The sequence below is a fragment of the Podarcis pityusensis genome (genome assembly GCF_964106645.2).
Source record: "Podarcis pityusensis genome assembly, chromosome: 2".
In the NCBI taxonomy this organism is placed as follows: Eukaryota; Metazoa; Chordata; class Lepidosauria; order Squamata; family Lacertidae; genus Podarcis; species Podarcis pityusensis.
The window spans coordinates 80,710,806-80,726,875 of record NC_138029.1 but is presented as its reverse complement, the minus strand read 5'-3'; positions in this window follow the sequence as shown (position 1 = coordinate 80,726,875).

Below are 16,070 nucleotides of genomic sequence, written 5' to 3'. Positions count from 1 at the left end.
GAAAAAGGAAGGTGTGTCTAAGTTCCATTGAAATCAAGTGCACAATTAAGTGCTTAATTCCTGTAGATTTCATCGCGACTTAGGTGAGCTTAACTTCTTCTGAACTGTGCCCAGAGATCAGAATTCTCTGTAAGACCTCACACCAGCTTGCTGAACAGAACTGCTACTGCCAAATAATTAATGCTTGAGTCAACTTGTGGTTCTGGAGAATGGAGGTGATCCAGCCTTGTTCTTTTAAGCACTAAGAACACATACAATAATATGTACAGCACAAGATGGATGAGAGATTCAATACATTTTTTTTTACTAGTGAATAGTGTAGGAAAGCATTTAATGCCTTCCTAAACAAAATAATAGACATGCTGTGCAGTGTTCTCCAGGAACTGTGCTCTTATTTTTTTTCATTTTCTTCAAGCCTTCTCCCCAATAGTTTCTTCCATAAGAGGTTGCTATAGCAATGATAATTATTCTTGATCAGCAGGATACCATAATTACCACAACAGAGTTGTGTAAAGCTTGCCACAACATGTGTGAGCCAGGGATATTCTTGTCAATTATGTGCTCTTGTCTTTCAGATGAACTCAATTTCTTTAGTAATGAAACTGCAGTAAGTAAAACACGAAAATGAATTTTACATTTAACTAACTTCATTTTTAGAGCGGGGGGAATTACTGGCAGTCGCTGACAGCTTTGGGGTTTAACATGTCTTATTACTATCATTTCCCTCCGGATCTTCTTTAAAGATTTATCTCTCTCATATTTCAGAACTTGTTGGTTGTCTTAAACCTATACTCGGTTTTTTGTCCTCCTGTATTACAGCAGTGATCTATAACAATAAGTAACACAACATTCAGAGACTCAGTCTGCTGTTGCTGAACTTTGATGCCATGTTTATCATGAAAGCAATTTATAATTTGTGGCATTCTGTGGCATTCAGTATCACTGTGAACAACAAAATGAAAAAGAAAACAGAAAGGTATGGCTATAGAATAAGGGATTGCTGTTAGTCTTGAGAAAGACCTGGAGATTGAAATAGCCCTAATAAATGTGATTATGTTACTTCATGACAAATGCTATTTTGAGCTTTATGATGGAAGGAATTGTATAAGTCCCCTTCACACTTATCTGCTGGTCATCATCTTCACTACAGATCCCATATTACTTTGCGAATAATATTAAAACTTCTGCTCATGTGGTTTGGCTTCCTTGCATGTTCATATATCCACAAAGGCTGCCCACTTTGGTGAACTGGTGTGGTGATATGCAAACACCCAAGAAAGCCTAACCACACCTTCCTCAGAGTTATTCCTGGGAACAGCTATGGAGATGGCAGCAGCCATATCAACCAAAGGGGAACCAAGAGAAGAGGTAATGCTGTATGCCTGTTTGGAACAGTTTAGGCCTGAAGTATGGTGGCCATTTCAAGGAAGATACAGGGAGACAACAATGGAGATCATTAAAGTTCGGGATAAGTGACTTATGTGGAAAGGCTGAGTATGTTTAGCCTGAAGGCAGAAAGAGTAATGGGACTGAGTTTCATATAACATAAACAGAGAGAGATCAGTAGTTTACTATAAGCCCTCAGGGAACATCTTTGCTGGTTTGTGTTGCAGCAAGATTAGGAAGAATGTCAGGAAAGATTCCCTTCTGTAAGAATAGCTGGAGATGGTGGGCTAAACTAGCATATTTTTATACCCTGGTCCCAGACCAATGGTGGGGAACCTTTGGCTCATGGGTCTAGTTAGGGCCTCTGGGCCTTCCCACTTGGTCTTGCAAGGTCATTTCAGTCAAGTCATGGTCACCTGCTCTACAACTGACATCAGAGATGACATCAGGTGTGGGGTAGGCAGGGCTGGCCTGCACATAGGGTACCATGAGGCAGTTGCCTCACTCTGCAGATTGGGGAACAGCTGGGACAGGCAGCAGATCTAGGGATTTGGAAGTCAACAGCATCTGAGGACCACAGCCTGCCAATCCTTGCCTTACAGGATAAGTGGTATTCACTTGTTAGATGGGAAAAGAGAAAGACTATGCGTGATCGTCCTCATATTCCTGCCCTGCTTGGGAGACTTTTCCTTTTCAGTCCAAATTGCTTCTTCTGACTGTCAGTAGCAGCACAAACAAATTCTCTAGCTATTGCACCACACTAGCCATCATACTGAAGCATTTCCAAATGAATTAAAGAGAGAGAGAGAGAGAGAGAGAGAGAGAGAGAGAGAGAGAGAGAGAGGAGTCTGAGTATATGGTACATTTAAAATATCTGGAATGTCCCAGCAAGCAGACAATAACAACATTAGAATACTATGCTAGAAGGTGATGTAAAAAACAGCATGCAATCAGTTTGGTCCCCTTGCCTGGAAGTGTTTGTTCCAAGCACATCTTTCATTTCTCAAGGCTCCGAATTTTTCTTCCCAAAAGGCGAGTGGCAAGAGATCAGTGTTTCCTTCTGTGTAAAACATGCAGATCTCTCTGTCCAAACAAGACAGTGTTTCATTTGTTCGCCTTACAAAAGGAAATGTTGGAAGATGCACAGACCTTCCACAAGGAGATCAAAGAGCTGACAAGACATGCTGGTCAAGTATTTCCCTTTCATCTGGATATATTGTTTGTGACATGCCATTCCTCAAGGGTGAGGAAGGTTTCTAATCACTATAAGGAGGAGATGACAGGGAAGAGGAAAAGGGAAGATTAAGGATCATCTATAAACAAATTGCAGAGAATGGAAGGTAAAATGACAGTTTTAATACAATAGGAAAGTCTCACCTTTATACGAATAAAAGAGGTATATTGAAAACATGGACAGTATGCATGTATAATTAGTCGAGAAGAGTAAGCAACAGGATTCTAGTCACCGTTGGTGTGACCATTTATTTTGTATGGTGAGCTACTCTGATAATCCTGTGGAATTGAAGAAGTGCAGCTTTAAATGTAAACAAAATAAATAATTATGAGTAAAATTTACTTCAATTATATGATCACTAAATCATATAGGTTAAAATATATCTTATACTCCTGTCACACAGTTCTGTAACTGATTTGCTGGAGTGCAAGACTATTTCAGTATATAAAAAGATATGTAATATTTACCCGTTACTTTCACAAAGTCAGAGGCAATAGCTAAATTCATAAAATGAAAAAAGTGTGAGAAAGCTATACTATCAGAGTTATACTATGAGTGGAGAACTTGATTTCAGTTTTGCACTACAGTTGGACATCATAAACCCCACAGATTTCAATAGGGCTAAAGAAGCCCATTTGTAAACAGGATTGTGATCTAATTTTCAGATAGACTGCAGGCAGCAACAGCATGCTAAAAACCTTAGACGAATACAATATAAAACAACACTTAGCTTTTCTTTGGGCCTAGTTTACTTCTGAATCCTCACAATACTGAACAAGCAATGGACTAGTCCTTGAAAACACTGCTTCTTACTGAATGAAAGTGTAGAAAAATTACAGGAAACACACAATTGCTCAGATTCAGTCACTATGGGCACGAAGTTTTCTGACCTCAACCATTGTTGCTGCTGAAAAAAAATGCATTAGATCAAAACAAGTACTCTGTAAATAGATATATACCACGCTGAGATGTGGAAAGGACTACATCATAAACATATTAGAAAATTTTGTGAGAGGGCGGAGCTAACGCTGTAGAAAGCATTGCAGATTTCCAGGATAATTAAATGAGTTCATTGCCGCTGCCCCCTCCCCCCACATCATGGCAGGAAATAATTCAAGCCATTCCCATCGTGTGTTTCTACGGTGGCCAAACTTCAATGCAGTAAGTTATTAGCCTAAAGCCAACTTTTGTGGTGGGTAATGAAGAACACATTGTCATTAGGAACCTCTTGCAGATGCTGCATACATCTTGTGTCACTTTACATTATAATGGCATTATCCCTTTTTTTGCTACCGTGGAAATGAAGAGAGACTGCGGGCAAGTACTTGCTATGTAAATATTTATATAAAGAAAACTATTCTGTGTAACCTGCAGGTGCACAGACAAATATTCAGTAACAAATGAAGTAAATAGTAAAATAGCCTTCAGACACAAAAAGCTTATGTGTTTGGACAGATGGTCAGTCTGAATTTACTACCATTGTTTTTCCAGCGATGGACACAGCACGGGAGACAAACCTGTGACATCCTTTTGGTAGTTCCAGACATAAAATTTTGAAGCTACCCGCAATACTCAGTTGTGTGTTGAGGTCCCCCAAGCCACCCCTAAAAATTCACAATTCACACATAATTTTTGTTTAAGGTTTTTGGCATAATTTTGGCCACAACTTTATTAAAATATGTAAATGTGAGTGGTTGCTTAGGCATTGGTTATGACTATCTGCCCCCACACCCCGGGACAGAACTGACTTCTGGATTCCAGCGAAAGCCAGTAAGGGAAAACAATATTGGGGCGAGCATGGAGCCGGGCACCAGACCCTCATCCCCCCCCCCACATGCTCCTGGGGGCTTGCACAGCCCTAAGCCCCATTCAGGGGTATGGACGAAAGAATGGCAAGCCCCTGGATTCCTTTAATGGAATTCCCTTGCAGCAGCAGCATTGGAGGGGCAGGCACTGCCAATCCTTACCCTTCCACCAACCAATATTTTAACCAATGCCTAACCGCAACCTTACAAGTTGTGACGATTTGCTACGCAATAGGCAAAAACCAAATGGCACCAGCCAATCAGCCAAATGGACAAAATTCCTACCAGGCCCCTGCCCCAAAAGCAGACGGCCCCATGATAGGCATAGCAAGGTCAATGCAATAGCCCTAGATTAGGGAGGGTGGGCGGGTGATCCGATGCACGCAGCAAAAGAGCCTAGTCAGTGCTGTGTGACTTGATTTTATAACCTTTGGTCCGTCCCCCTAAATGGCAGCACCAAAATTTGCCCAGTAGCCCAACCGCCCAATCACTGCGGATGGTCATCCATACTGACCCGCCCAGCAACAGAGGGGTAGCCTGTCAGACCCCACCGCAACACGTGCTCTCTATGAAGGAGAACATGCTTAAGGAATACAGCCTTTTCACAGAATACACAGGCAATGTGATGGCGTATTTCCCCCTTCCTTCTTTGCCCCTGGACTGCGCAATATAAAGCAAATATATAAATAACCCTTTACATTTTAGTCTTCCACATAAGTGTGTGTGCTTAGTGACTTTTAAATAAAAGCTGGAAAGGAAACATTGCATCATAAGCGAAACAGGCAGAACTTAAGAGGGTTCAACAAGTCTTTCATCAGTTCCTTTCAGTGGATCAAATAAGTGCTGATGGCCAGTGGACTCTCACTTCAATGGTAATAAACAATATTGTGTCCTTCTAAAGCTTCAGTGCCCTATTTTGACAACAAAAAGTGGTCTGCCGTGCAGTGTGCTGCATCCGTGCAGGTTAGAAATGCCACTCAAGTGTCCAGTTGCCGATCTGCAGATAGTTTACTTTTAAAAGCCCCTGTCAAGTGGCTACGTTTATGAAGAAATAAAAGGGTTTTAGTAAAAAACAAGCCCACCTGATCTTTTCCCTCAACATTTACCTGGCTTTCAGGAAAGGTGAGATGAAAGTATAGGATTATCTATATAAATCAACATACTGCTCAGTTTTTATTTTAGTTTTAAAATCCTGTTTTGTTTCTTTTCTCTTCCATGTATCGCAGAGTGATGAAATATGGTCCCACAAAGTGCCACGTTCTTTTGGACCTGCTACTGAAAACAAGGCAAGGAGCAGCAGCAACACCATTTGAGGAGAATGCAGGCAAACCTTCCTCCCATATTCTTTATGAAATATCCTTAACAAGTGCTCTTCAAATACACTGGTTTTTTACAAGCAAAAAAGGAGGCCATTTCTGTGATTCTTGCTCCACTGGAAATGTTCTTTCTCCACTGGAAATGTTCCTTGGCCCTGATGAATAATTGCAGTCACCACTGCTTACAATCCACCTTTTGCAAATCCATGCTCAGTTTCTCAGTTTTCTCATAGTAAAGCTTGCACCACATTAAAGAGGCACATACATTCTAGCTGGCCAAAAAGGATTCTCATGCTGTTCCTCCTTCTGGCCTTCTTCTGTGCCCTTACTTTTTCGTTTCTACCTTCCTTCAAAATGCAGAATCGATACCGTTAACCCACTCATCTATGGGGCACCAGTATTTAATTGACTAATTTCAAGCTGAAGTCAATGTCTGTTCTTCAAAACCAGCAACTTCAGGATTATGACCTCAGTTACACACACCATTTTAGGGACCACAGTTCAGCATATTTGCAACAAAGCAAATTCAGTTTATTTGAGACAAATAAATGTTCCAAAAAGCCTCTAATTCCTAGACTGTTCTAGAGCCTTTTAATCCTAAGAAATGCATATGATGGGCAAATACACAGCAATAAATCCCAGCACTGGAAATGACAAAAATGAAATACACACGTTCACTCAGGAACCCATTGAGTTCACTAGGGCTCATTCCCTAGTAAATGCATTAAGGATTGCTTTCATGAAGAGCTACAAACTATAAACAATTACAGAAATAATTTCAGCTTTACTTTCTTAAAAAGCAATTCTGAAGTGCTGAGAATTCAATTTGAATATGAAAAGCTGTGTTAATAAAAGCAGGACACATTCTTTAAGATTTAGCAGAGAGACAGCAATTATATTTCAATACAGAACAGGAAAAAAAATTCACTACTAAATCTTATGGGGGGGGGGGACTCTTTTCCTCCCACACTACCCATTTACAGTACTTAACTTGCACATTTTAGCACAATAATGCAAACCATGCCTTGAGAAGACAATTTAAATTACCCTTCAAGTGATGTGTGTGCGTGCACACACACATGTGGGGGAAAGTAACATATCATTAGCATGACACTTCTTTTCTTCAAATGCAGTGAAGTGTTTGTTAGGCTGCAGTAAAGTACCAGGTAGGTATAAATGAAAAACACATTCTTCAGTTGGCGATAAAGAAAACGTGGAAACAAAAATGCCAACGTGACATCCTGGTTTCTGCTTTTTCTCACTCAAAAAAGGCTCTAAAGTCCATTTTAAAAATGAATGTAGGTCAGACATATTGAATGGGAAGCGTTTTCTATTGGCCTGTACTAAAATATAAATTATAAAGGGAGGAATCTTTCCCCCTCTTTTTATTTCTTATAAAAAGTATATATTTCTTACCTAATGTGGTATTTTAAAAATTTTCAGATATTACCACATAAAAGGTAAAGGTAAAGGGACCCCTGACCATTAGGTCCAGTCGTGACTGACTCTGGGGTTGCGGCGCTCATCTCGCTTTATTGGCCGAGGGAGCCGGCATACAGCTTCGGGGTCATGTGGCCAGCATGACTAAGCCACTTCTGGCGAACAAGAGCAGCGCACGGAAACACCGTTTACCTTCCCGCTGGAGTGGTACCTATTTATCTACTTGCACTTTGACGTGCTTTCGAACTGCTAGGTTGGCAGGAGCAGGGACCGAGCAACGGGAGCTCACCCCGTCACGGGGATTCGAACCGCCGACCTTCTGATCGGCAAGTCCTAGACTCTGGTTTAACCCACAGTGCCACCCGCATCCCTCATAAGGGACTCTTAAAACAATGTTCACCCTTTCCTATCTATTTTGTTCTCAAATCCTGTAAGAAGCAGAACAGTGGGTATTCAAATCTTAACCCCAAATTATTGGTTGTACCAATGACAAACAGCATCTTAACAGGTGAGATCACCGAATACCATTGATATTGTATTTCATTTGGAGCTATAAAGCTGGAAGCACTGACTGAGTTGGTTTGGTTGCAAAAAGAATGCTCAGTTGTTAAGGTAGCAAATAGTTTGGAGTCTACCTTTGTGAGGAAAGAGAAAGTTGTCAGTTTAGTATTTAAGCCTCAGAAAGGAGCAGCATGAAGGTATGGAAGAAGTTCTGGGCAAACTACACATAAGACGTATCCTTATTGCTGTGCTGCCCCTGATTTTGGCAGGTTCAGGGCAGAGAGCTGAAAAAGGAAGCCTTTGTGTAAGCAGCTGCTCATGCACAGAGGTTTGGTGTGAGCAGGATATTTCTATTCCACACACTGCCCCCCCCCCCGTTAAGACTTCCCTAGTTGTGACATCAGCTAATTATAGTTAAGTAGTGCATGTGATAATCTCAGTGACACTGTGTAGCTACTCAGATTTGGCTGCATGCTGCATCATTGAGGAATGGATGAATGAAGATTATAGGATCTTCATTCAGTGTTCATATTCATTCTATATCCTTGATCTATAGTGAGGCTGATATTTCTTGGTCCAATGAGTAAACCTAACCAATCCGAAAAGTTGAGGACAAACAAATTCCTCCTGAGCCAGTTGAACACAGCAATTTCCAAAAGCTTGTCAAAAGGGGGAGAGGGAAAGGGTCTTCATAAATCACTCCCTGACCCCACTTCCTAAAATTATTGTCCTGCAATGGCAATCGTTATGACTACGTTATGCAACAAAGTTTTCAATTTGCTATTTTGGTAGATCTAAAATGTAAGCAATTTAAGTGACTAATCCTTCAACATTCCACACTATTATTATTTCCACACATACTACAATATACCCTAATTAATCTAATTAATCTTAATTGGCATTTTAAATTTAATATCATAATTAGGGAAATATTTTGGCTGTCAGGTGAGTGTTACGCATTCAGTGATTTGTGTTTTTATAAAGTATATATCACCAGCTTTGATGTTGTTTGATTATGTAGGTGGATGCGCTGCTATCACCTTAAGCAATTCCCATTGAGAACTGAAAGGAGCTGCCAAATTTGAATCTTGAAATGGAAGGCTGCATGATAGACTTACAGCATTCAGAAGTTCATCAGCAATGCCTTAGTAACACCAACAACACACACACACACACACACACACACACACAGAGCCCTAAGCGTCTGCCTTCTAAAAGTTGTATTCACTTTGCTTTTGCTTGGTCAGGCACCAGAGGACTGCCACCAATATTCTGTCTGGTTATACCGAAACACAGTAGTAAAAGGCTAATATATTTTAATTGCCTTTCCCTGTATCACATTACGTCCTTGAGGCTCTCCCTAAATATCACTATTATGTCACAGCAGCTGGGATGGGCATGTACGAAATTTATGAAGCATGTCTCACCAGGCAAATTTCAGGAGGCATACTGGGAACTAGGATCCTCCCTGTCTAGAGTACAAGAGTACAACCCATATCTTTGTGATATGTGATTAATCCCCCAATGCACAGGCTGTGATCCAGAGCACATGCTGGTATGGGACTTAATAGATCATAGAATCATAGAATCATAGAGTTGGAAGAGACCACAAGGGCCATCGAGTCCAACCCCCTGCCAAGCAGGAAACACCATCAGAGCACTCCTGACATATGGTTGTCAAGCCTCTGCTTAAAGACCTCCAAAGAAGGAGACTCCACCACACTTCTTGGCAGCAAATTCCACTGTCGAACAGCTCTTACTGTCAGGAAGCTCTTCCTAATGTTTAGGTGGAATTTTCTTTCTTGTAGTTTGGATCAAGAATAATCATGGCAAATGGATAATCATGGCAAATGGAGTTCTGTGAATGTATGGGATTTTCTTTCTGGGCCATTGCTTACAATGGTTGCAGAGTTAGGCAGTCATTGTGCAGGTGGGGTGGGGGGAAGCCTAAACAACTGTAACCACTGAGGAGGGGGGATTGGCTAGCAGAAGGGACAAGCTGCTTTTTCAACCCGGTCATTGGCTGTAGTAAACAAGTGTTGTCTTTGGAACCTGAAGATGTGGACAAGGTTGAGTCCTGTATGCTTGACAGTTGTGAACAAGTGACTGAGCCTATGACCGACAACATGTGACACAATTGTTAAAACCTCTGCACTGGCTGCTCATCTATTACCAAGCCACTTCCAAAGTCCTTGCATTAATTAAAAAAGGTAAAGGACCCCTGACAGTTATGTCCAGTCGCGAACGACTCTGGGGTTGCAGCGCTCATCTCGCTTTACTGGCCGAGGGAGCCAACGTTTGTCCACAGACTGTTTTTACAGGTCATGTGGCCAGCATGACTAAGCTGCTTCTGGCAAAACCAGAGCAGCACACGGAAACGCTGTTTACCTTCCCGCTGGAGCAGTATCTATTTATCTGCTTGCACTTTGACGTGCTTGTGAACTGCTAGGTTGGCAGGAGCTGGGACCGAGCAACGGGAGCTCACCCCATCGTGGGGATTCGAACCGCCGACCTTCCGATCGGCAAGCCCTAGGCTCAGTGGTTTAGACCACAGCGCCACCCGCGTCCCTGTGCATTCATTTACAAAGCCCCAAACAACTTAGGTCCAGGGTACCTTGGGGACTGCCTGAACCCTTATACAGTGGAACCTCGGTTGTCAAACACTTCAGAAGTCAAACGTTTCGGCTTTCAAATACCGACAACCCAGAAGTGAATGCTTCCATTTAGAATGCACCTTGGAAGTTGAACAGCTTCCAAGGCGTGTTTCTCCATTTTTTCAATGGATTTTGCTGACCGGCAATTGTGCCTCGGTTGTCAAACGTTTTGGAAGTCGAACGGTCTTATGGAACAGATTACATTTGACAGCCGAAGTTCCACTGTATCCCAGTTTGACCACAAAGATAATCCACAAGAACATTTCTAGCCTGAGTTGGCAAGGCTCATTTGACAAAAAGCACAAACTTCGGTGGCCAGGATAGACAGAAAGTGTGTAAGAGTCAGGCAGAAGTCAAAATAAAGACTATTCAGACGGTGTGCTGGAGCTGAAGTTGGTAGGAGACCCTACTCCCCTCACAGAGCTACAATTCCCAGATGGTTTAACAAAAAATATTCCTTCACAAGGAACTCTGGGAATTTTAGCTCTGTCATGGGGTGAGAGAGATGAAGGCAAGGTTCAGGATATGGCCAGAGGGCAATGGAGCTTTGAGCTTATGGTGATGAACCTTTCTATTTGCAATTCAACTCAGCCACTAAACCTGTTACTTCTCTCCCTCTCTAGTGTTTGCACACACAGACAAACCCTTATCCATCACGCAATACCAATTGCTGCGCATTAAAGCAGGGGCGACTAACCTGTGGCTCTCAAGATGATGTGGGATTTCCAACTCCCATCAGCCCCAGGCAGCCCGGCCAGATATCTGGGGAGTTTTAGCCCAGCAACACCTGCAGAGCTACAGGTTAGGCAATCCTGCCTTAAAGGTATTGTGAAGGGAAGTCTTATACCTGCGCCACATGATTGTTCACAAATAAGCGACTGGTAATGATGGTGAGAAACTGTCAAAATTCCAGATTCAACTTTGGTATCTTACTGACATTCAAAAGAGCAATTGACAGAGAATATTTTAATGTATTCCTTCCTGTCAGTGAGAAACAGCCAAGACCTCTGGATAAATAAGTTCTGTTGGAAGGTGGGTTCTCTGACATGTATGGTAACTTTCTTTTCAAAACGAGTGAAAAAATAATACATTATCTGCAATACATTTACAGATGTTAGCAATTAGACCACTTGCTGCCGTCCCCGTTGACCAGAAATAACCCGAAGAACCTGCATGGATGTACTCTGACAAAGAAGTTTAAAGAGACATTCTGTCTTGTTTATAATTAAGAGGTATACTGACTTCTTCCTCTAGGCTGACTTGCCCTGAAGTATTAGGGCTTGCTGGGAAACAAATGTCAGTAAAGGAATGTGACTTGTTCAGGTGCTTGAAGGTTGTTGAAGAATTCTCCTTTCCTCTTAACTCGCAACTTTTGGTGTTTCAATAATGCTGGCTGTTTACACATATATTATTTCCTTATCCTTCATGTGTGTGATTGCATACCTAAAACCAAGCTGAATTGATTCTAGTGAATGTGGTCCACACATTTCAAACAAATAGAAAAGAAAGGGGAAAGCAGAGTGGATTGAGCAGTGATGTGAGGGTACCAGCAAAACCATGTCAATATTTGTAATTCTTAAAGACATTCCAAGTTTTAGGGCAGAGAATCATTTTCTGAAAGGAAATTACATCAAACAGTAAAAATGGCCATATATTTATGATTTGCATTTATTCTCTTTAATTTATTTTTAATCTTTGTGTTCTGGTCACTTTGCTGATGTGTATTTTCCTTGTTAGCTGCTTTGGGAAAATGTATCTTTAAAAGAGGCGCTAAATAACTGAAATAAAATAAGATGTCCAATAAATCATTATAAAGTTAATTTGAGGAAATACATTGGAAAAACCTCTTATTATTACATATAACCATAAGCTACCTATATTGTATAGTTAGAAATGTATGTAATCTTGAGGACCGTTCAACAGATTTAGGGCTCATATTAAACATTTCTCTGTTAATTAATAAGAAATATATTTTACAAAGTAGCCAGAGGTGGTTTACATTGAAGAATGCAACAGATACCCAATACACTCAGATATATTTTTTTATTTGTTCTACATATGAAATAAAACATGTTACAGCAAAGAATGAAATTTGATGAGGATTCTACCTTAAGGACAAAAAAAAATTCACCTTTTATAATAACAAATAGTTGGAACCGATGCATTGCTTTAGTGACATTGTTCACTTCAAGACAAGTCCAAACTGTTCAACATTATGAAAACTCTGCCTATTGCTTTGTAACAGAAAATTTATTACCCCCAAATCATTTACAACAGACAGCATGCATTCCAAAACTGATTTGTTACTTTAGGCCACAACAACTCACTTTCAAAGTCTAAAGAATTCATTATATTGTACAGCAGGAAGAGCGTGAATGAAACAACTCACTGGAACCAGATTTTAATGAACATCTTCTCTAATGTATGCAGCTTCAGTTCAGACAAGCTGAAGTCTTGTCTATAATTTGGCAAAAAGATTTCAGGTACACTGGAATTAATATAAAACAGGCCTTGGATCCACTGGCCAATCCTCTCAATTTTTTCCATTTAGTTCTTTACACTATAGGGTTACTCTGACCAAATCTGCAAAAAAATTGATGCTGTCCCTACTTTGCACACATAGGTAGGGGTGGCATTTCTACGAGGACCATGCAACAGAGGGCATTGTTTAATTACATGAAGCTTCAAATAATGTAAATAAACAATTTACATTATTTATTAATTTATATAGTCCACGTTTCCTCCAAAAAGGCGAATGTGGTGTACACGGTTCTCTTCCTACCCATTTTATCTACAAAAACAACCCTATGAGGTAGTTTAGGTTGAGATGTAATGATTGGCCTGAAGTCCCTCAGTGAGCTCCACAGCTAAGTGGATCCAAAGTCCAAGTTCAAGACTCTAACCATTACAAAATGCTGGCTTTCAAGACTTTGGGATTGTCATGTTATGATATGGTGACTAAGGAAAGGTTTACCAAAAAGGGGGTTTGGATGAGATATTAAAAAAATGAAAGGAGGGATAACTTTTCCAGAAATATGGAGTAGTAGAAAGAAAGCGTCTATGGACTAATAATAATAATTTATTATTTGTACCTAAAGGTAAAGGTAAAGGGACCCCTGACCGTTAGGCCCAGCCGTGGACAACTCTGGGGTTGCGGCGCTCATCTCGCTTTACTGGCCGAGGGAGCCGGCGTACAGCTTCCGGGTCATGTGGCCAGCATGACTAAGCCGCTTCTGGCGAACCAGAGCAGTGCACGGAAACACCGTTTACCTTCCTGCCAGAGTGGTACCTATTTATCTACTTGCACTTTGACGTGCTTTTGAACTGCTAGGTTGGCAGGAGCTGGGACCGAGCAATGGGAGCTCACCCTGTCATGGGGATTCCAACCGCTGACCTTCTGATTGGCAAGCCCTAGGCTCTGTGGTTTAGACCACAGCGCCACCCAGGTCCCTACTGAGGTACAAATGGTCTACTAAGCCCATCCATGTATTGGTGACCTTGTGGCTGGATTAGTGTCATGCAGTCAAGGTAGGGCTGCTCTCAGACCTGACTGATAAGCTCCAGAAGTACAGAATGAAGCAGCTAGGCTGCTGATGGGAGCAGAGGGCCAACAACATACAACACCTCTGTAACACATGCAACATCTCAATGACTTGGGTCCAGGATATCTTAAGGACCGCCTTATATCCTAGTTTGATCACTGACATAATCCACTTTGTGAGCACAGCCTCTCCCCCCCCCCAAGTGCGTCTTTTGGATTCCACAATCTCATGTGGGTCGCAAGACTCACGCATGAACACGGTTGGGAAGAGGCACATTTTTGTTTTGGGACTCAAGATGCTAGAGGGTATGCAACTTCAAGGCTCCTGCTATTCTCCCTTCTTGTGGCTCTTGGTCTAGATTGTGCAGCCCTTCAAACAGAGGACAACTTCAGATAAAGGAAGGTGATACTTTTAATACTGGAGGGATTCTAAGCTCACATGTTACACTGCTAACACCAAAAGACCACTCCCATGAGTGGAAGAAATCAAAACAAACAGTAAAGATAGGTGAATAAAAACGCAAAATCTCATTTATTCAACCATCTATAAATGATTTTTTTCTTGCAGTAGTAATAATACCAATAATAATCCACAGACAATAAATGTATGAATTCCTGTGAAGGAATCAATTAAGTCTGCAATCCTATACCATTTACCTGGAAGTAAGAGCCATTGAACTTGATGGGCCTTACTTCTGAGTAGACCTGTTTAGGAGTTGTCAGGGGTTCAGGAGCAGAGGCAAGGGCAAGGGAGGAAACAGAGAGCGAGGGAGAGGAGGCAGAAGAAAAGATGAGTGATGACGACGACCCGAGATCTCCGAGTCTTTCCAGTGAATCAGAAGATTCACAGAAAGGAGCACCAGTGGCCAGGGCAAGGGGGGAGCCTAGGGGGACACCCCAGGAAGATAGAGCCAGAGGGGACTCAGAGGGGAGCAGTTGGAAATCAGGACCAGCGTCACCGCCAGAGAGCAGGGAAGAGGAAGGGCGCCAGGGATCAAGCGCTAGCAGCTCACAACAGGGGGGAGGGCACGAGTCAGGAGTGGCCACACCTCCATCGGGGAGCGAAGAAACGGTCAGACGGAAGGTGGAAGGTTGGGCGCGCGTGCCAAGTTCAAATGCACAGGAAGGTGGCGCAGTAGGCAGCCCGGAAAGGGAGCCAGGTCCTAAAGCCCGCCGAAAGGAGGGAGAAGAGTCAGGGGGGTCAGCGTCAGCGTCAGAGGAATCCCGGAAGGAAGAGACCCCGGGGGGCAGAGGGACCCAGAGAAGAACAGTCAGGCGGAAAAGGTGGAGCAAGGCTAGGATATTAAGTTGGTGTACAAGGGGCGGAGACTCAGATGGGGCTTCGCCGATCTAACCATGAGACGTAGAGTTGCACGCAGCAGCTTGAGAATGGAAACTGTAACTCAATAAAGACTTTTATTTAATGATCGCTGGTTAGCGTGATCCTCTGTGAGCTAGGATCTGGAATCAGCTCTGACAGTAAGCCCCATCAGGCCGATGAGGGTGGAGACAGACGCTTCGGACAGAGCCGTGGGAGCAGTCCTGCTGCAGAAAGACCCGCAGGGGGTTTGGAGGCCGGGAGCGTTTTACTCAAGGAAGCTCAGCAAGTCCGAACAGAACTACACCATCTGGGACAGGGAGTTGCTGGCCATTCATGCAGCGTTCAAAGCGTGGAGGCACTTCCTGATCGGCGCCAAGCACACGGTGCAGGTCTGCACGGACCACAAGAATATAGAGCACTGGCGCACGGCACAGTTCCTGAACCAGAGGCAGATACGTTGGGCTGAGTTCTTTGCGAATTTCGACTTCCGAATAGAGTATGTCCCGGGGGACACCAACATCATGGCGGATGCTCTCTCCCGTAAGCCACAGTATCTGGAGGAGGCAACGCCAGCGGCCGCCATGCACATCTTCGCACCGACAGTGTGGGCGTGCGCGGCGGCAACAGTTGACCTGGATGCGGTGCGACGAGCGTTGCAGGATGACTCCTTCGCGCAAGCAAAGATGGCAGAGGTGCACAGGGGCACGGCAGCGACCGACGAGTTCCAGCTGCGAGATGGTTTGCTCATCCGTAAAGGGGCCATCTACGTGCCGGGAGACGAACTTCGCGCCAAGGTACTGCAGCAGCTGCACGACGCGCCCACTGCCGGGCACTTTGGCAAGGAGAAGACGGTGGAATTAGTAGCCAGAGAC